Source organism: Punica granatum, chromosome 2 (assembly GCF_007655135.1).
Source record: "Punica granatum isolate Tunisia-2019 chromosome 2, ASM765513v2, whole genome shotgun sequence".
Classification (NCBI taxonomy): Eukaryota; Viridiplantae; Streptophyta; class Magnoliopsida; order Myrtales; family Lythraceae; genus Punica; species Punica granatum.
The window spans coordinates 25,884,276-25,894,022 of record NC_045128.1 but is presented as its reverse complement, the minus strand read 5'-3'; positions in this window follow the sequence as shown (position 1 = coordinate 25,894,022).

The following is a 9,747-nucleotide window of genomic DNA, read 5'->3' as shown; positions in this document are numbered from 1 at the left end:
GGACTTAGTTTCAGACAAAAATATTATGCTTGGATTATGTTTCCGAACGAGGAGACGAAGAGCTCGAACTGTCGGTTCTCCCCTCATGCCCCGATAGTTCCATGCCAGTAGACTCATGGCCCTCTAGGGGGCTTGATAAGGCCCGCCTCCTCGGCCATTTGGATGTCTTCGGGGATCGATTCCTCTTCCATTTTGTGAGCTTCGAAACTAGCATCCGAATTTCCTTGTTTCAGATATATAGTCGGTGAGGGGTGAAGGTAGGATGATGTCTCCCATTCTATGCTAGTTGATCGACGTACATTCCAATCTTCTTGTACTGCTTGCCCCATGGTTCTTGCTACTTTATTAAAAAATCTAGCGTATGGGCTAGAAATCTGGATGAATTCTTCCATGGAAAATCATTTTTCCTCTTTCTGGTGATAAGGGTAGCATCATCCAGGTCCATCAAATTTTCGTGGAGGAGCTGAGGAGGTCGGGTGAAGAGTCTGGAGCCAGATGGGCCGATATTAAGAGGGCTTGATTCCTGGGCTGGATCTCGGCCTTGCTCATTAGTCCATACAGCTTCAGAAGTGCAGTAACGAGCTGGAGCCGATTTTTTCTTGGGCTTGGTCTGTAGCTTTAGTGGGCTAGGTGTCTCTCCGGACCTTGACTGGAAGAGCGCTTCACTCTGGGCTTGTTCTTCTATCAGGCCCGAATAAAGAGTGTTTGTGAATATGGGCTGGGTTTTGGAGTCTTGGATCTTCTTTCTGGGCAGAGGGCAGAAATCCGAGCGGTGCAGGAAGTCGGGTTCCCTGGTGCGATCGGCTCGACGAGGGTTTCCAACGGTCGGCTATTCAAGATCCCCCGAGGCTGTGCTGTCAACTCCTAGTGTCAGCAGCGGATTGTCATCTGTCAGGGCTGGGAGGTTGTCGCCATCAGAAGCTGGCAATTTTTGGGGATTCGCAACTTTCCGGTGGGCTGGAGAAGGGGGATGCGATTCAGGGGAATGTGATTCAGGTGATGAATGTTGCGATGCTGGAAGCTGATCAACCATTTGAGGAGGGAGGAGGTCAGATTGGTTGTCAAAGCGGAGCCATGGCCCATAGAGGTTTGGGGTGCTGGCGATTCTAAGTCGCAGTGGCTTTGATCATGGCCGAGCGTCCCGCAATCGTAGCAGAACGTTTTCAGGTGCTCATACTTGAAGAAAACCCATGTAGCCGGCCCCGATCTTCTGTTGATGAATCGTCCTGGGCAAAGGGGTTTGGTGACCGAGATTTTGACCAGGGCGCGCGAGGTCACGTACCATTTCGGTAGGGATGGAGAGTCTTTCCAATCAATCTGCAGCACCTTTCCTGCCTTCCCTGCAAGCTTTTTGATGTTGTCTTTTGATAGCATTTCAGGCGGGACTCCTCTGATTTGAATCAGAAATCAACACTATCAAATTTGATTTCTTCAAGGGAGAGTCGTTTATCCCACCGAGAGATCATCATATGCGCTCCTTGCACAGACCAGGCGCGTTCTTTCTCCACATATTTCAAGTCTCGTTCATCTTTGAATAGGCAGATCAGGATGTCATCTGAATATTTTTTTGGCGCAATGCTGACTCCCTTTTTCGTGCTCCAAGCTTGTAGGAGGCGGGGAATGATAGCCTTCGGTGGTGGAGGTTTGAATCCGAAGGGTTTTATGAGGAGGGTCAGGAGGATAGTTTCCTAGGTTTCTTAGCCATTGGTTTGCAGGTCTAGAGCTGGTTGTCTGTGAGTCATGGAAATTTGGGTTGTGAACATCTCTGCTAGGGAGTTGTCAAGATCGGCTAGTTCCATGGCTGGTGGTGGGGTATCCTGAGGTTTCAGGGGGGTAATGGGGGGTGTAAGGGGTTTTTGGGAGTGTTTGCTTTTGAAATTTTGCGAGGATGGTAGGGTATAAGCAGAGTATGAGATGATGAACATAAATGCTAATTGAAGCAAGTACCGAATGTTGGGGGATACATTTATGATGTAGTGGTTTTGAGATTTGCTCCCAGCTGCAAATTTGATTTGGTTTGAGTCAGACTTGATGCAGAGAGTAAATGCCAGAAGAGATGGATATTTGTTCTTAATGCAGGGGGGGTGATTTGTTTCCTGGCCATGGTGGTTGTGAAGAGTAATTGATGCCGGTGAGAGTTGCATTTTTGGAGATTGGATCTGATGTTTTTCCATTGAAGAGTAAGGAGATCACCAACAGCGGAGAATGGAGCAGCATAGGGGAATTAGAGAAGAGGAGAAGGGATCTTCCAACAAAGGGAAGGTTAGAGAGAGAGGCTCTCAACAAAGGAGAGCCTCTCTTAAAAATCAAGAATGGAAAAGGAAATGGATTTAGTGCAGTGGTATAAGTCGCCGCCCCAAACCTTAAGGTCTTTGGTTCGATCATTAGTGGGACTTTCATGCCCATTTATTTAGCTTTACTATTTATATTCTTGTATTAAGTCATAGGCCTTCCTTATAACCGGGGGAAGGGGAAACCAAGAATGGAAAACTGATAAATCCTCGTATATCATTGCTAGTATTGAGCAGGGTCAGGATACCTTTGAAGTGTCCCATGCCAGACCACTAATGAACGTTTGATCCGATCAACTGCTGGGAGCTTATGACGAGAAAGGTCTTCGATCGGTGGTCGGACCTCCTGTGTGAATTGACTGTCCGAGGATATGACCGGTCCCACTGTCCCAACTGGGATTGTCGGGAACTGGTCATCGATGAGTGCGGGCTCTCAGCGGGCGGGAGGATCAGGTGTCCCATTTGCAAAAAGAGCTCTCGCTTCAACTGTGCAAGTCCCTTGAACAACGGAGATGACCACCAGTGCACTGATGTCTTCTTACCCAGGACGTAAAAAGTGGATGATATGGCTAGTCTTATACTTTAATTTCATCACAGAGAATCACCCCCCAAGGGAAGTCCGTCAACATTGAGGGAAAACAAAATATAAATAAATATATATATATATATATATATACACACACACACACACCCCATAGATTTGTACGTACTACGTTTAAGATTAGCTTAAATGACTGTGCTTGTTAGGTGATTCAAATTTTCAAATTTAATCCTCACCAATCAAATTCTTTCGTTAAATTTGCTGGTAGATTCATTGATAATCTTGATCGTTATAAAGGATTTATATATCAATCGTACTTACCGAGTCATTTGGAAATGTGGACAAGCATCTAGTGGATATTGAGTGTGAAATAGACCAAATAAATTGAGTTGCTAAAGGAGTCAAGACCGTTATTAGATCCAGAGATTTCAAGAGAAAAGCTTCTTGGTGAACAACTTGCAAAATGGCATCGGATGCAAGAGTCCTTGTGGAGACAGAAATCAAGAGTCAGTGATGCAAACTCGGTGATAAAAACGCACGGTTTTTTCATCTCTGAGCCTCGACTCGAGGATCAGGGAACAAGATCAACTCACTCTTAGTGAATTGCATAACTTTCACACTTCCTTGTGATATTAAGAAGGAGGCGACCAACTATTTTTGCCGTCTATACTCTCTAGATTTTTCTGAATCTCCTACTTTCCCAAGTTTGGATTTCAAGCGTATCTCCGATTCAGCTGCTATGTCTCTTGAGGCTCCTTTTGGTTCTGAAGAAATAAGGGAAGCAATATGGGAATGTGAAAGCTCTAAAGCTCCAGGTCCCGACAACTAAATTTCTTGTTCATTAGAAAGGCATGGGGTACTATCGGCATTGACATAATTGCAATGGTTCATGAATTCTATCAAACTGGACTTCTTCCAAAGGATATCAACTGCTCCTTTATCTTTCTTGTGCCGAAGGTTGCTGGTGCTACATGCCTAAAGGATTTTCGACCAATCAGTCTCGTGGGGTGTCTTTACAAGATCATCGCGAAGTTATTAACCCGATGACTTCAAGGTGTTATGAAGGATGTTATCAGCGATTCCTAACATGCTTTTTATGAAGGGTCGTCAGTCCATTGACAGCGTCCTAATTGCTTCTGAGTTTATTTTGTATCTTCGAAAAACCAAGCGGGAGGGATTTCGTTTCAAGATTAACCTCCATAAGGCTTTCGATTCAGTTAGGTGGTGTTTCATTGACTCTGTCTTGAAGGCCATGGAGTTCGGTGAAAAATGGAGAGGATGGATTAATCAGCGCTTCTCCACGGCCCAGGTAGCTGTGTTTATTTATGGTTCTCCAACAGAAGAATTCCCTCTTCAACGGGGTCTCCACAAGGCGATCCACTGTCACCATTTCTTTTTGATACGACTCGGGGTCAAACCGACGAGCTTAGGTCGGAAGGACTTCGTGATGAGGATCGTGGGCACGATGATGGGGCTGAAGCACACGAGCTCGGAAGTGGGATTCGTGAAGAGGGAGCTGATGCACAAGATCTCGGAGGCTTACATGTTTCGAGTGGACCAATCACACGAGCGAAGGCAAGACAAATCCAGCAAGCTGTGGAGAGCTCATTTGCGGGTTTCTTGGGCCAAGAGGAGACTAATTCGAATTGGTCTCTAAAGGGCCTTACCCAATTAACTTGTCTTGAGATGGTCAATAGCCCATCTAAGATTAGAGTAGACGCATAAGGAAAGCCAAGAGATGCTGAATAAGGAATAAAAAGACTGCCAAATATTCTAGGGGGCCTTTATTTAGTTTCCTCTATTAATTCCGGTTTTAGGAAACTAAAGATATTCCAGTTGCCAAGTTTATTAGTTTCCAGATTCTCCTAGGCTTATATAAAGGAGACTGAATAGCTTATTAAAGGTACTTTCAGACTACACTGGTGAGAATTTTCCTCTATGTTGTTCTTCAGCAATCTTCCGTGATTGTAAGCATGGATGCTTGTAATTCTCGGCTATTTATAATATTGGTTCTTGGTTTTCTATAACCATCGGGTCAATATTCCATTCCTTTATAATATTGGTTCTCGGTTTTCTATAACCATCGGGTCAGTATTCCATCCCTCTTAGTCTCTATTGGCGATTCGAGTTCGATTTCCAGTCTTTGTTGTCGGGTCTTGTGGCAGGTCTCGTGGGGTTCGCATCATTTGGTATCAAAGCCTAAGTTCCAAATCGAGGTTTCATCTATCCTTGTTCTTTTCTTTTTCTTCATTCTAGAATCTTTAGATATAGCTTTCATTTCTATCATTTCCATTAATCTTGTCTGATCTGATCTTAGCTGTCTAAATCGTCAAAAAAAAAAGAAGAAAGAAAAAGTGCAAAAAAAAGAAGAAAGAAAAAGTGCAAAAAAAAAGAAAAAAAAAAGAAAAAGAAAGAAAAAGTGAAAAAAAAAGGAGGTATCATTGGGTGTTGTTCGTAGCACCATTTGCTGTCTTCGTGGGCGATGAATTTATTGCAGAATTTGTTGTCTTTGTGTTCTAATCGTCTTGGCGTTAAGTTGACCTGTCATAGTAGCTCTTCTGCACTCAGTGTCTTCTATCAATCCATAAACTACGTCGTTGGGTCAGATTGTGTCATATCATTTTCTTTGGATCTAATATTATAAGTTGTTCGGGTTGAACTCGTTTTCCGCCTTGCGATCGGATTGATTAGTTGCCCTAGAACTTTGAAGAGGAAATTAAGAGAGGAAAAAGGCAAGAGTGTGTGAGAACATCAGAGGATAAAAGCCTATTTTGAGTGAAAAACACGCGTGTTTTGAGTGGCATCTTGCTGAGTGTAAACACGTGAGGGAGCGCGTGAGGATCCTATAATTGCATATTTTATCATGTCAAAGGAAAATAGTGGAGACGACAGAGGACCTGATTTGAACATGACGTTACGAGCCATGCAACAACAGTTTGAGCGCATGAACATGGTTTTCTGTGAATTCCGAGAAAGGCTGGATAGGCAAGACGAACGGTTGGAACGGCTTCAACCTGCACCCGTGCCACGGATTAGGAGACCCCACCGACAACCATCCGTTGATACTCTTGATGAAGAAGCATATGATGAAGAAGAGGAAGTGGCCTCCGATGCCACTTGGGGGAGAGGTAGAGGAAGAGGAGGCAGACCAAGGCATTTCGTTCGTAGGGAGCACCGGAGGAGAGACGCCGTGGACCATAACACAGGTTCGATTAAGCTGATCATACCTCCATTCCAAGGTAAAAACGACCCCGATGTTTACATTGAATGGGAGAGGAAGGTTGAGCTTGTGTTTGATTGTCATAATTATTCAGAGGAAAAGAAAGTTAAATTGGCTGCAGTTGCTTTCACCGATTATGTCATTGTTTGGTGGGACCAATTAACTGTGAGTAGACGCAGGAATCGTGAGCCTTGTATTGATACTTGGGAGAAAATGAAAACAGTAATGAGAAGAAGGTTTGTTCCTGCCCATTATTATCGGGACTTGCACTTGAAGTTGCAAAGTCTGAAGCAAGGTTCCAAGTCGGTGGAGGATTATTACAAGGAGATGGAAATAGCCATGATACGTGCTAATGTTGAGGAGGACCGAGAAGCAACCATGGCTCGATTCATCTGTGGCCTTAATCGGGAGATTGCCAATGTAGTTGAGCTGCAATATTACGTGGAGATTGACGACGTGGTACACATGGCCATGAAGGTTGAGAAGCAGCTCAAGAGAGGGGGTCGAACATCTTCAAAGGTAGAAGCTTCTGGTTCAGCGTCTTGGAGATCGAAGTGGGGTTCTTCTACGAAATCGGACGAGAAGACTGATTATAAGCCAAAGGGAGACACCTACAAGACCCAAGCCAACAACAAGGATAAGGGTAAAACTTTTTCTGAACTTCAAAGAAATCATGATATCAAATGTTTTCGTTGTTTGGGCTCAGGTCACATTGCTTCCCAATGTCCAAACAAGCGGACCATGATTATGATGGAGAGTGGGGATATCGAGACTGAAGAAGAAGAAGAAGATAGTGATTCCATGCATCCACTCGAAGATGCTAGTGACGTCGAGCATGCGGTTGAAGGTCAAGCCTTAGTTATCATGCGAGCCCTACATGTTCAAGTTAGAGAGGATGGTGATGAGGTGCAAAGGGAGAATATCTTCTACACTCGTTGCCATGTGAAGGATCGTGTGTGTGGGTTGATTATTGACGGAGGAAGTTGAGTGAATGTGGCCAGCAAGTTGATGGTAGACAAGCTCGGTTTGCATACCCAAAAACATCCCAAGCCGTACAAACTCCAGTGGCTGAATGAATGCGGTGAAGTGAAGGTAAATAAACAGGTTCTTGTGTCCTTCTGTATTGGAAAGTACCGGGATGAGGTTCTTTGTGATGTTGTACCAATGAGTGCTAGCCATATGTTGCTCGGGAGACCATGGCAGTTCGACAGGAGAGTGATACATGATGGGTATAGGAACCGATATTCATTTGTAAAGGACGGGAAGAAAGTAACACTTGCACCCTTGACATCGACTCAAGTGTTTGAGGATCAGATTCGAATTAAAAGGTCTCTTAGTGAGAAGAGTGAAAAAGTGGCTGAAAAACAAAAAGAGAAAGAGAGTGATCTTGAGAGAAAAGAAAGTGGAGAGAATGTGAAAAACAAGAGTGAAAAGATGGAGTGTTCAGAAAAAAAAAATTGAGTTTTTATGCAAAAGAAAGAGAGCTTAAGGGTGCTTATAAGGCTAATAGACCGATGATCTTATTCTTGTACAAGGAGGTCTATCTTTCTATTTCTGACCTTGACTCTACATTGCCTAGTGTTGCTATTTCTCTCTTGCAGGAATTCGAAGATGTCTTTCCCGAAGAAATGCCGCAGGGACTACCACCAATAAGAGGGATTGAGCATCAGATTGATCTTATTCCAGGAGCTCCTATTCCAAACCGACCGGCCTATCGAAGTAGTCCGGAAGAGGCTAAAGAACTTCAGAGGCAAGTTGAGGAGTTATTGGCCAAATGACATGTTCGAGAAAGTATGAGCCCATGCGCTGTCCCTGTTCTGCTCGTTCCAAAGAAAGACGGGACTTGGAGAATGTGTGTCGATTGTAGAGCTGTGAACAAGATCACGGTAAAATATCGACATCCCATTCCTCGATTAGATGACATGTTGGATGAATTGCACGGTTTCGTTATATTTTCTAAGATTGATTTGAAGAGTGGGTACCACCATATTCGAATGAAAGAAGGTGATGAATGGAAAACAACTTTTAAAACCAAGCATGGATTGTATGAGTGGACGGTAATGCCATTTGGTTTAACTAATGCACCCAGCACTTTTATGCGTCTTATGAATCATGTTTTGCGTGCTTACATTGGGAAATTTGTGGTCGTCTATTTTGATGACATTCTGATATATAGCAGGAGTTTGGATGACCATGTTGAACATTTGAGAAGTGTCCTTGAGTCATTAAGACGTGAGAAGCTGTATGCTAATCTCAAGAAGTGTAGCTTTTGCTTGGATAGAGTTGTTTTTCTTGGTTTCGTTGTTAGTTCCAGGGGTGTGGAGGTCGATGAAGAGAAGGTAAGGGCAATCAAGGATTGGCCTACACCTACCACTATCGCTGAAGTGAGGAGTTTCCACGGCCTAGCGAGATTCTATCGAAGGTTCGTGCCGAACTTCAGTACCATTGCTGCTTCTTTGACAAAAATCATCAAGAAGGATGTTGGGTTCAAGTGGGGAGAAGAGCAAGAGAAGGCTTTCAATACATTAAAAGAAAAGCTAAGTTCAGCTCCATTGCTACTTTTACCAGATTTCTCTAAACCTTTTGAAATCGAATGTGATGCTTCTGGAATTGGTGTAGGTGCTGTACTTATGCAAGACCGAAGGCCCATTGCCTATTTCAGTGAGAAGCTTAAAGGGGCCGCTTTGAACTACTCTACCTACGACAATGAGTTATATGCGTTGGTGAGAGCACTGGAAACGTGGCAACACTACTTGTGGTCTAAGGAGTTCATCATTCACACAGACCATGAATCACTGAAGCACTTGAAAGGCCAAGGTAAGTTGAATCGCAGACATGCACGTTGGATTGAGTTCATTGAGATGTTCCCATATGTGATCCAATACAAGCAAGGTAAGGAGAATGTGGTAGCCGATGCCTTATCTCGCAGGTATGCCCTTGTTTCAACTCTTGGAGCTAAGTTTCTTGGGTTTGAGCATTTTAAGGAGTTGTATGAGCATGATCCTAATTTTGCTGCTATGTTTGCTGCCTGTGAAAAGGGAGTGTTTGATAAGTTTCATAGGCATGAGGGGTATTTATTTCGTGAAAATAGGCTATGTATTCCAAAGAGTTCCATGCGTGAATTACTTGTTAGGGAGTCTCATGGGGGAGGGTTGATGGGGCACTTTGGAGTTGCTAAGACCTTGGACATTCTGAAGGAGCACTTCTTTTGGCCTCACATGAAAAGAGATGTCGAGAGAATTTGTTCTAGGTGCATCACATGTAAGAAGGCTAAATCGAAAATTCATCCACATGGACTTTACATGCCATTACCTGTTCCAAGTCACCCTTGGATTGATGTCTCCATGGATTTTGTTTTGGGTCTGCCTAGATCTAGGAATGGTCGAGATTCTATCTTTGTGGTTGTTGACAGATTTTCAAAAATGGTACACTTTATCCCTTGTCATAAAACTGATGATGCTACTCATGTGGCAAATCTTTTCTTTAGGGAAGTGGTGCGTTTACATGGAGTCCCTAAGACGATTGTGAGTGATAGGGATGCGAAATTTCTGAGTCATTTTTTGGAGAGTTCTGTGGGCTAAGTTGGGAACAACTTTGTTGTTTTCTACTACCTGTCACCCACAAACAGATGGACAAACCGAGGTTGTCAATCGAACCTTGGGCACTTTGTTGCGCGCTGTGATTGGAAAGAATTT